Here is a 19,796-nt window from a genome sequence, read left to right as displayed (position 1 = left end):
GATAATAATTGTTTTTACTCCCTTTTGAATCAAGTTGCTTTTATTGTTTTAAATAGTGTAGATATTTACTGGAAACACAGGATTAAACAAAAGTACTAAACACTTGGCTATTGACTTCGTAAAACTTGGGATGGATGGGTAAAAAGAAGACATAAGATAATGGAACTCAGCTACTGGATTTGACTCCTATATAATCTAGAGCCATTTAATTGAACTTTCTAGCATTATGGAAAATTCTATATCTGTGTTTTTCAATATGATAGCCATTATCCATATGTGTCTACTAAGCACATGAAAGTGGCTAGGGAAACTGAGGAAGTGAATGTTTAATTTCATTCCATTTGAATTAATTTAGATATAAACTTAAATAGCCACGTGTGGCTAGCAGCTCCCATTTTGGCATGGCCAGCCCAGATATTCACATGTGCTGGATTCTCCTCACTGGACCCTTGCTTTCTTTTATGTAGACTTAGACATCCTTTTTTTGTAGCATTTGTCATGACAGAAATAACTTAACATCTCTATTTCCTACCATTGAATGGGGCCAGTGTCTGTCTCTTTCACAGCTTTTATCCATAGCATGGTTCTATGATCTGTGCCTGGTTTACAGAAATTGCCCCAAAAATATTTGTTGAATGAATGAATCAACAAAAATACATTTCACTGCCATCTCTATGGAAGGAAAGATGATCCCATTAATTATGTATGTTTATCTCAATGTCATAGGTGGCTGAGTAAAAACTAAACATGGCCCAAATTTTCCCCATCTGTGCAATAAAAATGATGAGTTCAGATATAAGAGTTTCCAAATGTTGAGGAGCCTTTGGAGAACCTAATAAGAGAGGTCCTCCAAAAACAACCTTCTTCTTCAGACTTCATTTGAAAATAAGGAGAGTCAAATGGAAGCAAAGTTAGGCCACGTGTTTCTATGTATGAGACCCAAGTGGTGTGACGTTAACTAAATTCCAGATTAGACAGAATTACTCACTAATCCATTGGCAATTCTACACTGAACTAGTTCTTTCACACAGGTGGGAGGTGGGAGGCTATACCTAAGTAAGACTTAGGAGATAGACATAGAGTGGCTTGTATTCTCTGAAGATAAGTTCCTTTTCAAGTAGAACAAGATGAAAGCTAAGCAGAAAATGCCCAGCTTTTATTTCCAATTAAAGTAGCCAGTTTGTGTATAATATAATTGAGCTAAATAAGTGTTCTCTTATTCATGTGCATTTATCTGACCATAAACAATTGCTAAAATAAATTGCAAATGAGATTACCCAATAACTAGAGATCTCTCTCAGTGAGTGAGCCATCTTCCCCAGAGGTTTAACATGTCTCCATTAATATCTCCGTAATACACAAAATAAAATGCTCTGGTAATTTCATGATATCTAGAGTTGGCCATTTTGTTGAATAAAATATTTTATATTTATGGTGCTTTTGAAAACAGGAAAAAATTTAGAATCAAATAAAAATTATGGCAAAGGGGAGGGGTACGTGTCACTAGGGCCTTGAAGTGAAAGTTGAATAAGATGAGGGAGATGAAGTTGGCATTTGATAACAGGAAGTCAGAGGTTAGTCAGAGAGGGAAAAATTGAAAGAAAAGATTTGTTAAAAAAGAGAGTCTCCGCAGAACTCAGCAGTTCTCTGGAAAATGGAATGACATATAAAGCTCCCATCTACCCTCTGATGCCAGCAAGAGAACTCCTCTTTGCTTCTGCCAGCTCTCATAATGAAGACAGGGAGTGCTAGAGGATTCTTTTTAACTGCTTCTTGATTGGAGTAAACCTGTCCAGAGAAGATAGGTATAAAAACCACGAATGACGAGGGAGGAAATATATCAAGTTTACCCAGAATTCAAAGACACAAATGAATTATTCATTAGACTAGGGAACAATTGAAGTGCTTCCTCTAGGCAAGGAGTAGCTCCAGAATACAAGTGGGATCTGGCCAAGAGACAGGATGAAAAAGAGAGAAAAGAAGAATCAAAATGAAAAGAGTAAGTAGTAGTATGCCTGTTGCCATAGAGTGAGCCAACTGGGAAAATGATAGGAATGGCAGCCAATGTCTACATCAAAGAGATAGTGCCTTGAACTTGTGCAAGAAAACTACTTGAGTGTTTTTTAAATAACAATTTTAAAAAACCAAATTAGAATTTCATGTTTCCTTGACAAAATTCACTTACCATTAAAAAACAGTTGCACATTTCAGGCCGGGCGCGGTGGCTCACGCCTGTAATCCCAACACTCTAGGAGGCCAAGGCGGGCAGATCACGAGGTCAGGAGATGGAGACCATCCTGGCTAACACAGTGAAACCCCGTCTCTACTAAAAATACAAAGAAAAAAAAAAAAGTTAGCCGGGTGTGGTGGCGGGTGCCTGTAGTCCCAGCTACTTGGGAGGCTGAGGCAGGAGAATGGCGTGAACCCAGGAGGCGGAGCTTGCAGTGAGCCGAGATCGCACCACTGCACTCCAGCCTGGGCGACAGAGCGAGACTCTGCCTCAAAAAAAAAACAAAAAAAAATTGCACATTTCAAAATGCATCTAAAAATAATTTTCTGTTCCTGAATTTATGTGTTTCAAATTAAAAAATGTCTAACATAAAACAGTAACAGTCCCTTCAGCCCGACTTAAAGAAACTTAGTTTTCAGATCCATTTTTCTCTCCCTTATTCTTGCCCATCTTATTTTTCTTTTCATTCCTTGTTTCAAAGCATTCTATATACAATCTCTGCCAATAAATGTGTGTTGTTCAATAAATGGTAGTCGTGCATGTAAATATAACTAATGTCATGCATGTAAGTGTAACTAATGTTGGGGTGTATGGTACTTACCAACTTTTTAGGATAAGCAGTTTTAAAATAAATCACATATCCTCCTCTCTACCACGGTAGTGAAAGTAACAGAAAATCTGGAGTCAAAAGGATATATTTAAAGAGGACTTTTATTTTACTAAGTTTTGTTTTCTGGTGGACAATTTATCATTGATTACATGGCCTCAAAAAAGAGAAAGATGATAAAAGTAAAAATAAATGTGAGAATCAAAGACCTCAGGGTCTGAAAGAAATTTTGATGTTGCTACTCCTTTGCCTTTGCTTAGGACTTTACTAGAATGAGCTCAGATGCATGAATATGTCTCTCCCGTGCTAGCATGGTCCTGCGAGAGGGAACTCGTGCACTTCTCATGGGCTGATCATGCCTTGTCAAGCTCTCTCAGGACACAGCAGGCTTCCCTTTGTCAGATGTACTCAAGCACATGCTGGACCACCTTCTTCCAAAAAGAGAAGATGGGAAAGAGAGAACTCATAGGTAAATTTTCAGAGCTTTGGAATCAAAGCACTATCACCATTGAATGTATTACAATTTTGAAAGCACATTCACATGAGGTGAAAGTTAGTCTAAAAATTCCTCAGGAGCAGAGGATGTTACTTTTCCATTTCAGTATCTTTAATGTCTGGCAGGAAAAATAGTTTCTCAATAAATGTTTTTTGAACTAAACGACTGAGTTGCTCTAATTTGTGGGTGCCCTAATCTTAAAACTCGTTGACTTTAATATGAATCTATGAGGTCAAAAAAAAGATGAAAAACACCTGTCTTTTAATGCACACTAAGAAAAAGGCTACACAAAATTTCCTTACAGTTAATTTGGACATTCAAAGTGGTCGAAAATTACAAATGATATGGAAGTATGGCACATAATGTTCCCGTTGCCATGGATGAGGAGAATTACTGTCCTAAAACTCTGCTTCCCTCATCTGATTCAGTGTGTCTGAGCCAACTATGAGTGCTGTGTTACCTCCAGGATGGCTCACTATGATCTATTACTATGATCTGTTACTTCTTAAGTTCACAGTGCTATCTGGCCATCTGAGAAGAGGGATTTCCAACACGCAGTGACTACCAGAAGCTCATAGCCCTTTGAGGCACCTTCTGTCTTTGAACAGTCTAGGTCACACCGATCCTCATTACAACTATCCCTTTGCTATAATCATCACTTCCACAGAATCACTGTCCTTTCATTTAATCTATGTGCAAAACCCAAATCATAGAAAAACTAGGTCTGATTTAGCTTTTCCTATACAAGGACTACTAAATCCTGCTGTTTTAACAACTACAAAGCTTGGGGGATTTGTGCTACTGATAATTCAGTCTTCAGTACTGCCCAACAGTCTCTAAGGATCAATACTCAGTTATCTCTACTAATCATTTTCAACTTACACCTTTAACTTACTGTGTCGCCATCACTTTTTCTTCTTATTCTTGGTAGATGATTTTTTTCTGGTTCACTAATAGATCAAGATTCCTCTAGGTAAGGCTTCACTAAGTTTCCTCCTTCAGTACCTGCACGCCTACATGGTTATCCTCCCATCCACCTACACACACCATTTGGATCCTATCTCTGCTGTTTCCTTGTAAACTTTGTTCCAAAAACCATCCCTTTCTTACCATGGAAGTAAATTTCCATCACTGTTTCAAAAACCAAATTTCCATCACTGTTTCAGAAATGAAGAACTCTGGAGTCAGATAGATCTGGGTTTGAATTAAGACTTTCCACATCCTAGCTATGTGTCTTCCAACAAACTACATTTATATACCCATTCAACAAATATTTTCTGCTCTTCTACTTTGTCAGCTACCAAGTCAGACATTATGACACAGTCCTTGCCCAGTAGGAGATAGAGAAAATAATCCCATCATTATGTGTGACAAGAAAAATACATTAATTTATAAACACTTATTATCCTTCTCCTCATTGTCACATCCACCCTTTTATAGTGCTGGCCTAGAATGGGAAAACTGATGGGGATTTTCATGCAAGCTGTGATATCAATGCTTGTCCAGAAAACCATAAGGGAAACATGTAGCAGGAAGCACAGAACAAATGCAGTGTGGCCAAGAGGGCTAGAGGTTAGAAAGGAAAGACGTCACACCACTGTGACTGAGAGAAGAAAGAGACTTTCTGAAAAGGGGGTTGAAGAGAGAGAAATGAAGGAGTGAACTTAAAGCTGAGGGAATTTGGGATAAAAGGAATGTGTGTAAAGATGCTATTTAGTGAGTTTGCTGAGCAACAAGCAGGTTATCCGCCTTCTCAATCTCTATGGATAACAATCTGTTAGGTCTCACTTCTTTTATAGTCAGAAATCTGCTTTGAATATTATAACCTTTAAGTCTAAGAGAGGCCAGCATCAGCCCATATGGGTTGTGAAAGTATTTAATTATAACTGTGATCAATGGTTTATAGAAAAAGTCAGAGGCACTTAAAATACAAATAACAGGAGACCAAAGTCAAAGATGTGATCCCTGCGTTTTGGGCATTTAACCTGGAAAAGAAGAGAGTTTGACTTCAGAAGCAAACTCTCTAAGCCTAACCTGTAAAATATGCGTCCTAGTCTGTTTTTTGCTGCTTTAACAGAATACCACAAACTGGGTAATTAATGAAGAAAGGAGCCTTATTTGGCTCATGGTTCTGGAGCCTTGGAAGTCCAAGATCGAGGGGCTGAATCTGGTGAGGGCTTCTTGCTGCAAAACATGGCAGAAGGCATCACATGGCGATGAAGTGCACCCTGAGAGCAAGAAAAGAAATGGGGGCCAAAGTCCTAAAATAACTAACCGATTCCAGAGATTACGGTAATCCATTCATGATGCCACTATACATCTATTAGAATGGCCAAAATCCCGAACACTGACAATACCACATGCTGGTGAGGATGAGGAGCAACAGAAACTCTATTCATCACTGGTAGGAATGTGAAATGGTACCACCTCTTTTGAAGACAATTTGGCAGTTTCTTACAAAAGTAAATATACTCTTACCATATAACTCGGCATTTCTGCTCCTTGTTACCTACCCATAATTGAAAATGTATGTCCACATAAAACCCTGCATATGGATGTTTATGGCAGCTGTATTCATAATTGTCACATTGGTTTGGAAGCAATCAAAATAGCCGATGAATGAATAAACTTAGTACAAATGAGCTTATCAAGTCATGAAGAGAAATAGAAGAAACTTCAGTACATATTACTAAGTAAAAGAAGCCAATGTGAAAAGGCTACACTATGATTCCAACTTTATGATATTCTGGAAAAGGTACATCTATGGAGAAAATAAAATTATTAGTGGCTGCCAGAGGTCGAGGAGAGGGAGAGATGGGTAGGCAGGGCACAGTGGATGTTCAGGGCAGCGAAACTATTCTGTATGATGCTGCAATGGTATAAACATGCCATTAGACATTTGTCAAAACACATAGACTCCAGCACCAAGAGTGAATGCTAATGTACACAATACACTTTGGGTGTCATTGTAGGTTCATCAGTAATGACAAATGTACCACTCTAATGGTGGATATTAAGAGAATTTGATAGTGGGGAAAGCTGTTGACGGGAGGGAGAGAATATATGGGAACTCTGTACTTTTCACTCAATTTTTCTGTAAACCTAAAACTGATCTAAAAACTGGAAAGTTTATTAACAAAAAATTCTGTGAACAAAAATGAAGAAATGCACTTAAGTTGACAGAGAATCAGATTTTAGAGTACTATAGTATCAACACTTTAATATTCATGCTGTAGCTGAGCATTTGAAATCAGAATACCATTGCATTAAATAAAATGTAATAAATGTTGGTACAAAACATATACCATTAATTATTTGTAAGGAAGATAACAAGTAAAATAATTCCATTAAAGTATGTTTTACTTAAAATCATAGATTTTAACTGATGTTGAAAATATTGAAGAAAATAGAGCATAGAAAAATCCATAGAGAGGAGCGACACACGCTGGAGCCGGTCGAAGGGTGAAGGATGGGAGGAGGGAGAGGATCAGGAAGAATAACTAATGGGTACTAGGCTTAATACCTGGGTGACAAAATAATCTGTACCACAAATCCCTGTGACATAAGTTTACCTATGTAGGAAACCTGCACTTCTACCTCCAAACTTAAAAGGTAAGTTTAAAAGAAGGGGGTAATACATGAAAAGTAAAAGAAAGAAAGAAAGCAAAAAAGCAAACATTCACTTAATGCAAAAAATATAAAGGAAGAATGGAGGAACAAAGGAACAAAAGACATGGTATCTACAGAAAACAAAAAGCAAAAGGCAAGCATGAATACAATCGTGTTAACATTAAAATAAATGTGAATGGATTAAACAATCCAATCAAAAAAAAGAGAAAGGGTGTTCATTTAGTTTTCTTTTACAGAAGGAACTAAAAATCTAAAAATGTTCTGATTTATTGACTTTGACGATACAACAGTCATCAATTAAGAGTATTTTGAAATGCGGAAAGATAACTATTACTATAAATAGTACATTATGGACTTTGTACATAACTACAGAAGATACTAGCAAACAAAATATATTTTATATATATAGAAAGACAGAAATTAAAAGTAAGAAAGTTAATAAAACAGGAACTAATGGCATGCAAAAACAGTCACAATATATTTTAAATTAAAAGTGAGATACCAACTATACATACAGCATGAATGTAATTTTGTAACATATATTATATGAAATGCATAATTATATACGTAGAAAAAGGCTGGAATGGAAATTTTAAAGTTAATGCTGTTATCTCTGAGTAATGGTTGATTCTAATTTTTCACTCATTATTTATTTATGTGTTTTCTACACCTCCTTTAATGTTTTTATGTAATATACATAAACACAAAAATGTAAACATAAAAACTCCAATTCAAATATAAATTGAGTATGGGTCATAATAATTCAATATTATTTGGCCATCAATCTTAAGCCATGAGAGCAAATAAGGGGATTAATAACAACCTAAAATCACTACCTCAGCCAAACCTGTACAAAGCAGGAGACAATGAACTAATGGGAGCCAGGAATTGATAATGCCAAGATAAAATATTAAAAAGTTATTAAAAGCATTTCTGCCAAGTTGAAAGCCATAAACATAATACAATAACTGGAGCATGATTCATAGAAAGCATCAATTCTCCCTTACATAGAATGAGCCCAGGGAATTGCTTTCAAATCATCATGGCTTCACAGAATGCAGTCTCTCATGTGTACAGATCCAGGAATTTGGTGTTGCACACAGCACTGTGGTATACTGCAACTAGTTTGGTAATTACATCTTTCTCCTTGGTTCCTCTAGTAGGTTTCAGCCAAGGAGATCAAATTCCTTTACTTTCACAGCAAACATGCATTGTACAGTCACCTTTTGATGAATAAGTGAAGTTGGCAGCTTCCTCATGAATAGAGTGACTTTGTTAAGCATCACTTTTTCCGGGAGGGCTTGGAGAGGACATCTGTCCCCCTCTTTTGTCCGCTAGTCACAACATAGACTAAGTTGGATAGGCAAGCCTGCTTACAACTGAATTCGCTTAAACACCCTACTCCCAACTAAACTCTCTAATGTTAAAACAGGTGAGGTGCAAGTAAATGTGCTTGAATGAAGTGTAGTACTGGTTAGTAAAACCCTAATGGTTGCTTAAATAACATTTAAATGACATACTCAGAAAAACCATTCATTTTTTTTTAACCTCCTTTCTTTTAGCTTCAGAAAACATCATTTGCCCCAAATTAGGCCAAAGGACTATGGCAGCCCAGCCTTCTGATTTTCCAGTCAAAGACGGACTCAAAGGCTCGTTTCTAAGACCATACTTTACCCTGCAAAATACTCAGCCTCAACCATTAATTGGAGAAAAAAATTGTCAGAACACCTCTCCAAACGTCATACAGGGGAAAAAAATTATTCTAAAATGTGACTAAGTACTTTGCCATAAGAACTAATCTAGAATATATTTTTTCTTTTTCTTTAGTCTGGACTCCATATGGCATTCCTGGCTAGTTAAGCCATCCAATACACACATTTATTTTGTTCTTAAAATAATAGTAACCAAAATAGATGCAAAAATTATGTGTAAAAAATAATGGCTAACTCAAATTTTCCCAGAACTTCAGCTACATTTAAGACGTTAGTTTCCAATGACAGTAACCCATATAAAAATGCATAATATATGAGATGTCAGTGACGCTTCTATGGCTTTTAGTACATTAACAATACAATGTTGTTTAATCATATCTTTATCTAGTTTCAAAATGTTTTCTTTGCTCCAAAATAAAATGCTGTACCCATTAAGCAATTACTTCCCATTCCCCTAACTCCAAGCTCCCGGCAATGACCAATCTGTTTTCTGTGTTTATATATTTACCTATTTTTGATATTTAATTAAAAATTGTACAATATGTAATCTTTTCGTCTGGCTTCTTTTACTTACATTAACCTTCTTCAGCTTCATCCATGCTATAGCATGCATCAGTACTTCTTTTTTTTTTTTTTTTTTTTTGAGACGTAGTCTCGCTCTGTCGCCCAGGCTGGAGTGCAGTGGCGCGATCTCCACTCACTGCAAGCTCCGCCTCCCGGGTTCATGCCATTTTCCCACCTCAGCCTCCGGAGTAGCTGGGACTACAGGCGCCCGCCACCACACCAGGCTAATTTTGTTTTTGTATTTTTGGTAGAGATGGAGTTTCACCGTGTTAACCAGGATGGTCTCGATCTCCTGGCCTCGTGATCCACCCGCCTCGACCTCCCAAAGTCCTGGGATTATAGGCGTGAGCCACCCTGCCCGGCCAGTACTTCATTTTTTTATGACTGAAGAATATTCCATTGTATGGATATTCCACAATTTGCTTATTCATTCATCTGTTGATGGATGTTTGAGCTGTTTCTATCTTTCGGCTATTCTCAATAGTGCTGCTATTAATATTCATGCACGAGTATTTGTCTGAATGTCTGTTTTCAGTTCTCTGGGGATTATACCTTGGAGTGGAATTAGTGGGTCATATGGTAAATTTGTTTACCTTTTGAAGGAACCACCAAACTCTTCTTCACAGTGGCTTACCCATTTTACCTTTCCACCAGCAATGCACAAGGGTCCAGTTTCTCCACATATTAACCAACATTTGCTGTTTTCTATTTTCTTCTTTACTTCTTTTTAAACTTGTAGCCATATTCATGGGTGTAAGGCATTCTCCTTGTGGTTTTTAATGTGTATCTCTCTAGTAAGAGATAATGCTGAGCATCTTTTCATTGTGCTTATTTTGAAGCCATTTGTGTATCTTCTGTGGAGAAATATCTGTTGCAGTCCTTTTCCCATTTCTTAATTAGTTTTTTTGGTTTTTTTTGTTGTTGTTGTTGAGTTGTAAGACATCTTTATTTACTCTGGACATGATACTTTTCATATTAATGATTTTCAAGTTTCTCCCATTCTGAAAATTACCTTTTAACTTTCCTGAGAACGTTCTTTGATGTACAGAAATTTGGAATGTAGGGGTGTTTCAACATAAGAAAATCAATCAATGTAATAAATTATATTAAAAGCATGAAGGGGAGAAATTGCATGATTATCTCATTCGGAGAAACACACACAAAAAGTATTTCACAAAATCAAGCATTCTTTCATGATAAAGACACACAATAATAGAAGGGAACTTCCTCAACATGGTAAGAAGCACTTGTGACAAATGCACAGCTCATATCATACTCAATGTTGAAGACTGACAGCTTCCCCTCTAAAATCAGGAATAAGAAAAAGATCCCTGCTTTCAGCATTGCTATTCCGTTTTACTGGAAGTTCTAGCCAGAGCCATTTGGCAAGAAAAAAGGTATTCAAATTGAAAGGAAAGATGTAAAATTATCTTTATTCATGGATGGCATGATCCTATATATAGAAAATCTCAAAAATTCCACACAAAAACTGAAGCTAATAAACAATTTAGGAAACTTCAGGGTATGAGATCACCACATAAAACACCACTGTCTTTATAAACTGGTAATTAACAACCCAGAAAGGAAATTATGAAAACAATTCTACTTATATTTTCATTAAAAAATAGAATGCCTAGGAATACATTTAACCAAGTAGGTGAAAGATTTGTACATTGAAAACTATAAAACATTACTGAAAAAAATTAAAGGAGCTCTAAATAAATGGTAAAAAAAATCCCATGTTTATGGATTAGAAGAGTTAATATCATTAGGACAGCAATCCCTATACTGCCCAAAACAAACTCTAGTAAAAATTTAATGCAATCCCTATCAAAATCCCAGCAGGTTTTTTTTTTTTTTTTTTTTTGCAGAAATGGTAAATCAGTTTTTCAAATTCACATGGAATTATAAGGAGTCTCAAATAGCCAAAACAATCTTGAGAAAGAACAACATTGGAAGACTCATGCTTTCCAATTTAAAAACTTGCTACAAAGCTACAGTGTTACAAGAGTATAGTATTGGCTAAAGGATAGACAAACAGACCAAAGGGATGAGTTTCAAAGTCCAGAAATCAACCCATACCTCTATGACTAATTGATTTTTGATGAGGGTGCCAAGACCAGTCAATGGGGGAAAAATAGTCTCTTTAACTAGTGGTGCTGGGACAACTAAACAGCCATTTTGTATTACTCAAATGACTGTGATAAAAATGTCATTGGTACACTTAAAGCAATACGCAGAGGAATTAGAATAATTGGCAACTACTTTCACTTCAAAATTACCTTGAGCAGACACAGTCAGTGCTCTGCCCACATTCCTGGCACAGCCTTTGACTGCCATTGCGGCTGGCTGCTGGGCATCTTTCTGCCTGGCTCTGCATCTCTGTGCCAGAGGGCACTCAGTTCCTGAGCCAAGAAAGGCCACTCTGGTCACAGAAAGGCAGGCTGGAAATGATAGAATGAACACCCCTGGGAGCAGCCTTTAATTCATTTTCAGAAGTCGTTGTTTAAATAGAGCAGCGCCATTGTTTCTTGGGTGGGAAAATTCTGAGACATGTGTTCTGCAATATGCCCCAGAGTTTCTCTGTGTGATTACGCTCCCACATTACACTACCGCGGAAGTAGACTGAATAGTGCACATTCTATTGGCTTCCTTCTCTTCTTTTATATCACTTCCTCACTCCTCTTATAATGACCCTGAACCCTCCAAAAAAGCATTTAAATCTTTGTCTTAGGATCTAATTCTGTGGGAACCTAAGTCCCAGACTAAACAGCAGCAACAACTTTTCATCGAGTCTCATCTAATACAAGGTTTCATTCTAAATATTAGGAATTCAGTAATGAACGAGACACTGATATCATTTGGCTGTGTCCCCACCCAAATCTCACCTTGAATTGAAATAATCCCCATGTACCAAGGGCAGGGCCAGGTGGAGATAACTGAATGACGGGGGCAGTTTCCCCCATACTGTTCTCATGATAGTGAATAAGTCTCATGAGATCTGACGGTTTTATACATGAGAGCTCCCCTGCACAACCTCTCTTGCCTGCCGCTATGTAAGACATGCCTTTGCTCTTCCTTCACTTTTCACCATGATTGTGAGGCCTCCCCAGCCATGTGGAACTGTGAGTCCATTAAGCCTCTTTCCTTCATAAATTACCCAGTCTCAGGTATGTCTTTATTAGCCACATGAGAACAGACTAATACAGATACTCATTGATCTTGAGCTCACAGTGTAATTTAGTATTATTGTAGTCCTTGATGTTATTAAAACAGTAAAATTTTAGACATGAATGGATCATATAACATTCCTGTAAGAGTGTTACATGCTGACCTCAAGCATCTAAACTTATAGATGTTAGGTAACCAATAGTGTCACATAAAAACCTAGTGTTCAGAAAATGATGTGAATCTAGCAACTGCTTTCTTGTTCTAGATTCGCTGGAGAAACACCAGCCTGAAACAAACCAATTTAAGATGCATGAATGAGAAACAAGGTTTTATGTAATGGAAGAGTGAGCGCAACAGCTGTGTGGCTTAGAGAAAAGTGAGTGTGCACTTTATGTTTTCTTTGTCATGGCACATTGAATTCTATCACATGCCCAGAAACACAGCAGCAAGATGACAGCATAGGCCAATAACCGGAGTTGTAGGCGTGTAAGGAGAGGTAGTCATTTGACAGAGTTAAGTCCTCAACACAGTGCCTGAGCTTGTAGATCCAGCACTCTAGCTGCATTTTCAAGGGTCCGAGGTCAAACATAGGTGCATGGTTCCACACCACAGCCTGTCATGCCTGCTCAAAAACAATTCTCAAAACCTCCAACTGCTTCCCTTTTTTCAACAGGCCAAAGATGCAGAAGAAGGGGAGTGGGGGAATCATAAAACACTATGGAAAATTCCAGGAGCCTCCATTCCTGACCAGTCTGGAAAACCAGGTTCCTGCCCCGGCCCCTTGCCTTCACCATTTGACAATCCCTTTCTCCTGTGAAGAATTCAGGAAGCAAAGACACTTGTGCTTGTTTAAGGCAAGAATTGAGCAACAAAGAAAACTATGAAATATGAACAGAAGTCTAAACAAAATCTCAATTACTCCGATTTAATCAGTACACATTGTATGCACGTATCAAAGTATCACCTGCGCCCCATGAATATGTACAGTTTTAGGTATCAATTTTTAAAAACAAGAAGAAAAGTTAAATTTTAGCAAAAAAAAAAAAAAAAAAAAAGAGGTGAAAAACTCTCCAAGGCTGGGGAGGAATTCAGACGATTCTTTCAAAACTGTCATCCTTATTTCCTTTATTCACAGAACCAGTTTCACAAGAAACAAGCTCTTTACCATCTCCCTTTACTCAACAAAACCTGTATTTTTCTTTCCCTTATAAAAGTTTGATCAGTTACACAGACAGAATCACCATAAAAAGACAATAAAGTGTTTAAATATTTCTTTGGTTTCAAACTCTGACAAAAAGAAGTAGTCCCAGAAAGTGTATATAATCGTCTTCATATGAATTCTCAGGGTATAAGAAAGCTCTGGGCCGGGGCCAAAATAAGAAGTGTTGAGCTACCCAAAAATGACTTGGCTAGTCAGGAGGGTAAGAAAGTCTGGGATTAAAGCAGTTTTCATAAAGTGTTCATTGGCTCGGTTAGAATAGTTGCCTTCCTGTTGGCAAAGAAATCATAAGGGAAACAACATGCGAAGACCCTGCTGTTTCTCCCACCCATGACTGTTTTTCTTTTGATTCGTTTATTATGTAAGAACAGCAGAACTCTCCAGATGGGAATGAGGGACAGAGTCTAGACATCATTTATTGGCCACTGAATAGTGGAAACAAGTCTGCAACATCGACTATTTTTCTCTTTTGGACTCCTCCCCCCACCCCAATTTACCACTTGTTTTACACTGCACACTCTGAAAAGTTAAATGATCCTGACACTTACAATTACTCAAAAGCTAGAAAGATATTCCCAACGGTGTCAGAAACGGCTGCTCCCTTTTCCTGAGACAGCTACTCGGGCCAGTTGCTCCATCAGAAAGGCCTGTGATTGCTATCATGTCTGTGGTGTGTTTTCCTGCTACTCCTAGAAGGTTGCTTGCGAATTGAGTAGTAAATGAAGCAGCAGTTGATCACAGTATACCCAAGAGCAGCTTTTTCCCCCACTGGCAATGTTACTGAAAGACTCCTCCAGTCTTCAACTTGTTTTACTTCCTCTATTTCATAAAACTTTACCAAATGTTCACTCGGCACCAGGTGACAAGGTAAGCCAGAGAAATACAGTCAACAATACAAAGCCACTTAAATGAATCTACATTCAGGTTAGTAGGACAGATAAATAAGTTAGCAGTTTCAGGTCGCTTCTGTGTGACCTGGCCACTGCTTACTGCTCTGTCCTCGTAGCTCAGCACCTGTTTCTCGCAGTCTGCCCCACCACACTGGGCTCCCCCAGTCCCTCCAATGCCCATGCTGCTTCACGCTGCCAGTTTGGGACGCAGGCTGCTCTCCATGTCTGTGGTGGTCTTCCTTGGCTCTTCGTTTGGCAAATGTCTATGAATCCTTCAGGTCTTGGCTTAGAGGACACCTCACCAGGAAGCCTTCCCAGAGCCCGAGACTGGGCTCAGTGCTGCTCCAACATGCTCTCCCATAGATTGTGGTGTTTCTCACACCATATCATAGATGCTGAGGCTCAGAGATACAGGGATTGTACCAATCACTATATCTCTGAGACATGATGTCATGTCTGGTACAGGGCAGATGTCCAAGACATGCTTATTGAATGAGTGAATGAATGAATGACCAGACTAGAGCTATGAAGGCATTATTTTTCAATGTCTGTTTACCCTAAATCCTTACCTAAGTAGTTTTATGGAATTGTGTAGAGTTCCTCTGGTGTTAGACATTATTTTAAGGCTTTGTGTGACTATTTCCAAAATGGTAGTTGGTAATAGGGTAATAAAACAAGAAGCTTCTGTGGTTAAATACATTTGTCAAACTCTGGCGTAAACAAAATGAAACAGATTTATCGCAGAAAAGTCTCAGAAGCTTCAAAATACTCAGATGAAATGTAAGTCTACAAAAGGGGGCTGTGTGAAGCATTGCCTAAGCTTTCTTGGGCCAAAGAACCCTTTCATAACATACACACCGTGCCAACACTTCTCACGGGCTGCATGTCCTGCCGTGGGCACTGCTCATGGCCCTAAGGAGAAACAGTAAGTGAATGGAATCCCTGTCATCAAAAAAATGGCTGTCCAGTCAGGACAAACAGACAATAAACAGCCCAACAAACACATAATCAAATGATCAAATACAAAGAGGAGTTTAAAAATCCTTTCATCAGTGCTGCTAAGAGTTTATGATAAAATAATTAGTGAAATCACGATTGGAAGGGGTGGAAGAGTGATTAGGGAAGTTTCATACAACAGGTACATAAAGGTGAGAAGAAGCTGGTCTCAGCACCTCACACCTGTAATCCCAACACTCTGAGAGGCTGAGGTGGAAGGATCACTTGAGGCCAGGAGTGCCAGACCAGCTTGTGTGGCATATAGCTAAATTCCATCTCTATACAATTTTTTAAAATTATCTGGGCACGGTGGCATACACCTGTAGTCCCAGTTACTTGGGAGGCTGAGACAGGAAGACTGCTTGAGCCTAGGAGTTCAATGTTGTGGGGAACCATGATCACATCACTGCACTTCAGCCTGGTTGACAGGCTGATACATTACGTGGAATGAGAGAGACCCTGTCTCTAAACAAGGAAAGAAAAAAAAATGATGAGACAGAGTCCTCAATGCAAACATCTTAACAAAAAGTATCCCAGGAATAGGGAGCAGCAGGTGTGAGGGCCTTGAGGTAGAGCAAGCTCAGTGTATCCCAGAACAGAAAGGAAGTTCAGAGGGGGTGAAGCCTGAGGAACAAAAGGAAGTTATGGTGCGAGGTAAGGGCTGAGAGTCAACGTAGGCCAGGTAGTACAGGGCCATGTGGTTCCAATTCAATATTGATTAAAACAGGAAGCCATTAAAGAATCTTGAGCCAGGGCCGGGGAGCGGTGGGGAACGTGGGTGATCTTTTTTAAAGATCATTCTGTTACCTCTTTTTGTCATCTTAAAATTTATAGTTAAAGGATGAAGAGAAATTTCAATTAATGAAATACAAACAAAAGTGGCAATGAAATCAACACATATTATTCTGACATCAAGAAGCAAATTGTAGCAGTGGCAATACTAAAAATTCAGATCATACAAAAGTTGTAACTCATTTAGAGGAAGAAACAAACTGCAAAAAGAAATAATAAATAACTTTTTGGACTGTACCAATGACTAAAGAGAGTAAATTGCATGAACACATTGGGAAAAGATGTAAGTTTCTCCCTGACTTTCACAAATATAGTGAAAACTCAAAATACGCCACTTCCATGAGTGAATGGATGTTGTCAGTTCAAAGACTATGTAAGTTTAGTCATGGACCAAGAATGCTTGAAATGACTTGAACTCTTACAGCTCATCTATGAAAGAGACTCAGTAGAGGATTATCCGCATTTGACAACAATCCTAATAATCTACATGTAACCAGAGATGCGTTGTGAAGCTAAAAGTAACTTTTCCAAATTATTTTAACCAACAATGCTGGAAAAAAGGCTGAATTATTTTTTTTCGATTTTCCCTACAGAACATAGTTTTACAAAATTTTTGTTATATGTCAAGGCAAAATACAAGTAGCTCCCCGAACCCCTAAAAAAACAGGAGAAAAAATGTTATAAAGTTGTGTTAGGACATAAAGAAATCTTATTTTTCTGGATTTTATGTTTATAGCCTTTGTAAGCTTTTTAAAATGTATAACTTGTTATGTTGTTTCTGTCTCTCTAAACAAGTATTTGCTTTGGTATTAATTATATATTTCTAAGTTTATACTATGTTTCTTAAAGAGGACATTGCCAACCTGGGTCAATGCTTGCATGGAGGTGTGAGACAGTCAAGGAACATGAGGAATTGGATGTGCATGGAAGATGAGTGACTAGAGATGAATAATGGACACAGGGAAACAGAAAGGGGAAACAGAAAGGATGACACAGGAAGTCCAAACTACTAAAACTGCTGGGCAGGGTGGTGCAAGCCTCTAATCCTGGCTACTTAGGAGGCTGAGGCGGGAGGATCCCAGACCAGCCTGGGCAACACAGTGAGGCTCTGTCTCAAAAAAAAATAATAAAATAAAAATAAATTGAAATATCCTTTTGCAGATTTAAAAGTTACATATAAATTAAGAAACAGGTCAGAGAAGACAACATAGCTTTGGAGGGCTGAGCAGGCTATTTGAAAATAGTCTGGAATAAAGACCAGCCATATTTCCCCATGAGGCAGAAACTTTAACTTTTCTAGGCATTGTGATATTAACTTTCCTTTATAGACTCCACATAATGTATCATGAGAACAGTACCATCTTATCAATTAAAAGAACACATACTCTAAAAGCATTTACTAAAATTTAATAGCATTTAGTAAATTTAATTTAGCGTAATAAAACCTGATAATGTAGAAAGTTATTGCCTGGGTTTTTTAAATTTTTATGTCATTTTCCCTGAAAAAATATTAAAGAGCAAAGTAATGCCTATATATGCGTAATAGAATTAAAAGTTTCTAACAGAAAAACTTAAAAGGCATCTCTGAGGATTAAAATGTAGAGACTATGATCATATTTTAAAATTTATATTTACTTATTTTTGAGTAAACAATAATATATTTACATGTTTCATAAATCAATGAGAACAAAACTTTTTACAATGACACTCTCTGTCCTGTCCTTATCTCCCAGTTGCCAGTTCTCCTCTCCAGAGGAAATAAATGTTATGATTTTCTTTTTTACAAACCATCTCAAAGATAGTCTATTCATTCTAAAAATGTATATACATTTTATACCTGCTTTTGCACAACTGCTCAAAGTGTCCTGCACCTTGCTTGTTTTCACTGAACAACACAGAAGAAATAATTTTAGATGAGTATCTGAAAATCCAATATTTGTAATGGATGCAGACTTGTACATGACATTAATAAAACAAGCTTCCTATTCAGAGACATTTACACAGAACTAGATTTACTAAATATTAAAACATATTATAAAGCTATAATGATTAAAAGTGGTACAAGAATTGTTAAAGAGATCAATGGAACAGAATAAGAAAGTCCAGAAATAGGCCAGGAACGGTGGCTCACGCCTGTAATCCCAGCACTTTGGGAGGCTGAGGCAGGTGGATCATGAGGTCAGGAGATCAAGACCATCCTGGCTAATACAGTGAAACCCCGTCTCTACTAAAAATACAAAAAATTAGCCGGGCGTGGTGGTGGGCACCTGTAGTCCCAGCTACTCGGGAGGCTGAGGCAGGAGAATGGCATGAACCTGGGAGGTGGAGCTTGCAGTGAGCCGAGATCGCGCCACTGCACTCTAGCCTAGGCAACACAGCGAGACTCTGTCTCAAAGAAAAAAAAAAGAAAGCCCATAAATATAACCTTGTTGTTTTTAGCACATTTTTCATTACATTTATTTCAAGGTACTTTATCATTTGTATAGGATTGTAAATTGGGTCTTCTCTTGCTGTATAGACTCTGTATATATTCTGCATATTCATTTTGAGTGCCTCTAATTTATGGAAGAGTTTTTCAGTTAATTGTCTAGACTATTTGAAGATATGCTACTATACAATTTGCCAATAAATAAAATTGTACCCTTCCTTTTTTCAATTTTCAGTTTTTAAACTTTATTCTCCTGTCACATTGCATTGGCTTATAGCTCCAGAAAAGTGCTAAAGACCAGAGACAGCAAACACCCTGGTCCTATCTCTTATTTTAATGGGAATGTTTCTAACATTTTTTTCTTGCTAGTCATAATACTATCTTTAGCATTATTATAAATATATTTTATCGTGTCAAGGAAGAATTCATCTACACTTGTTTTATAACAAATTTTCTTTTTATTAAGATTGGCTATTACTTATTCCTTTGTAATATCTGGGGAGATTAGCATATAATTTTTATGCTTAAATTCATTAATGTGGATGAGAATAGATTTATAAATATTAAATAGGCTTGCATTCCTGAAATAAACACATTAATCATGGTGTATTTTTTTAAATGTTATGGAATCCTATATGTTAACATTGTATTTGTTTTCATATTATTATTTATAAATCATATTGGACTCGCCCATTTTTAATGGATATTGGTTTTGTGGTCAGTGTGAAAAGGACTCCCTGGCAGGGCGCTTGGCCTCCCCACTGCACCCAGGTGTCCCCAGATGGAAGAAGAGAGTCCCTTCACACCTGCAGAAACAGGATCACTGCCCTGGCCCTGGCCCTAGGTGTCGGCCCTTGGCATAACTCTTGTTCAATCCTTGACAGCTGGTGGTCCAGCCCACCCAGTGTTTTCAGTAGGATTCCCATTGGATCCAAGGAGAAATGGGCCTATCTGGGCTGCCTTCTGCCAGGCCTGGGGTTCTCTTTCTTGTTAGGTTAGATGCCTGGATAAGACACAGGACACTGGCTCTGTGTTGTCCCTCACCTGTATGGATCCCTCAT

The sequence above is a fragment of the Pan troglodytes genome, chromosome 14 (genome assembly GCF_028858775.2).
Source record: "Pan troglodytes isolate AG18354 chromosome 14, NHGRI_mPanTro3-v2.0_pri, whole genome shotgun sequence".
Lineage (NCBI taxonomy): Eukaryota > Metazoa > Chordata > Mammalia > Primates > Hominidae > Pan > Pan troglodytes.
This window is presented reverse-complemented; position numbering follows the sequence as displayed.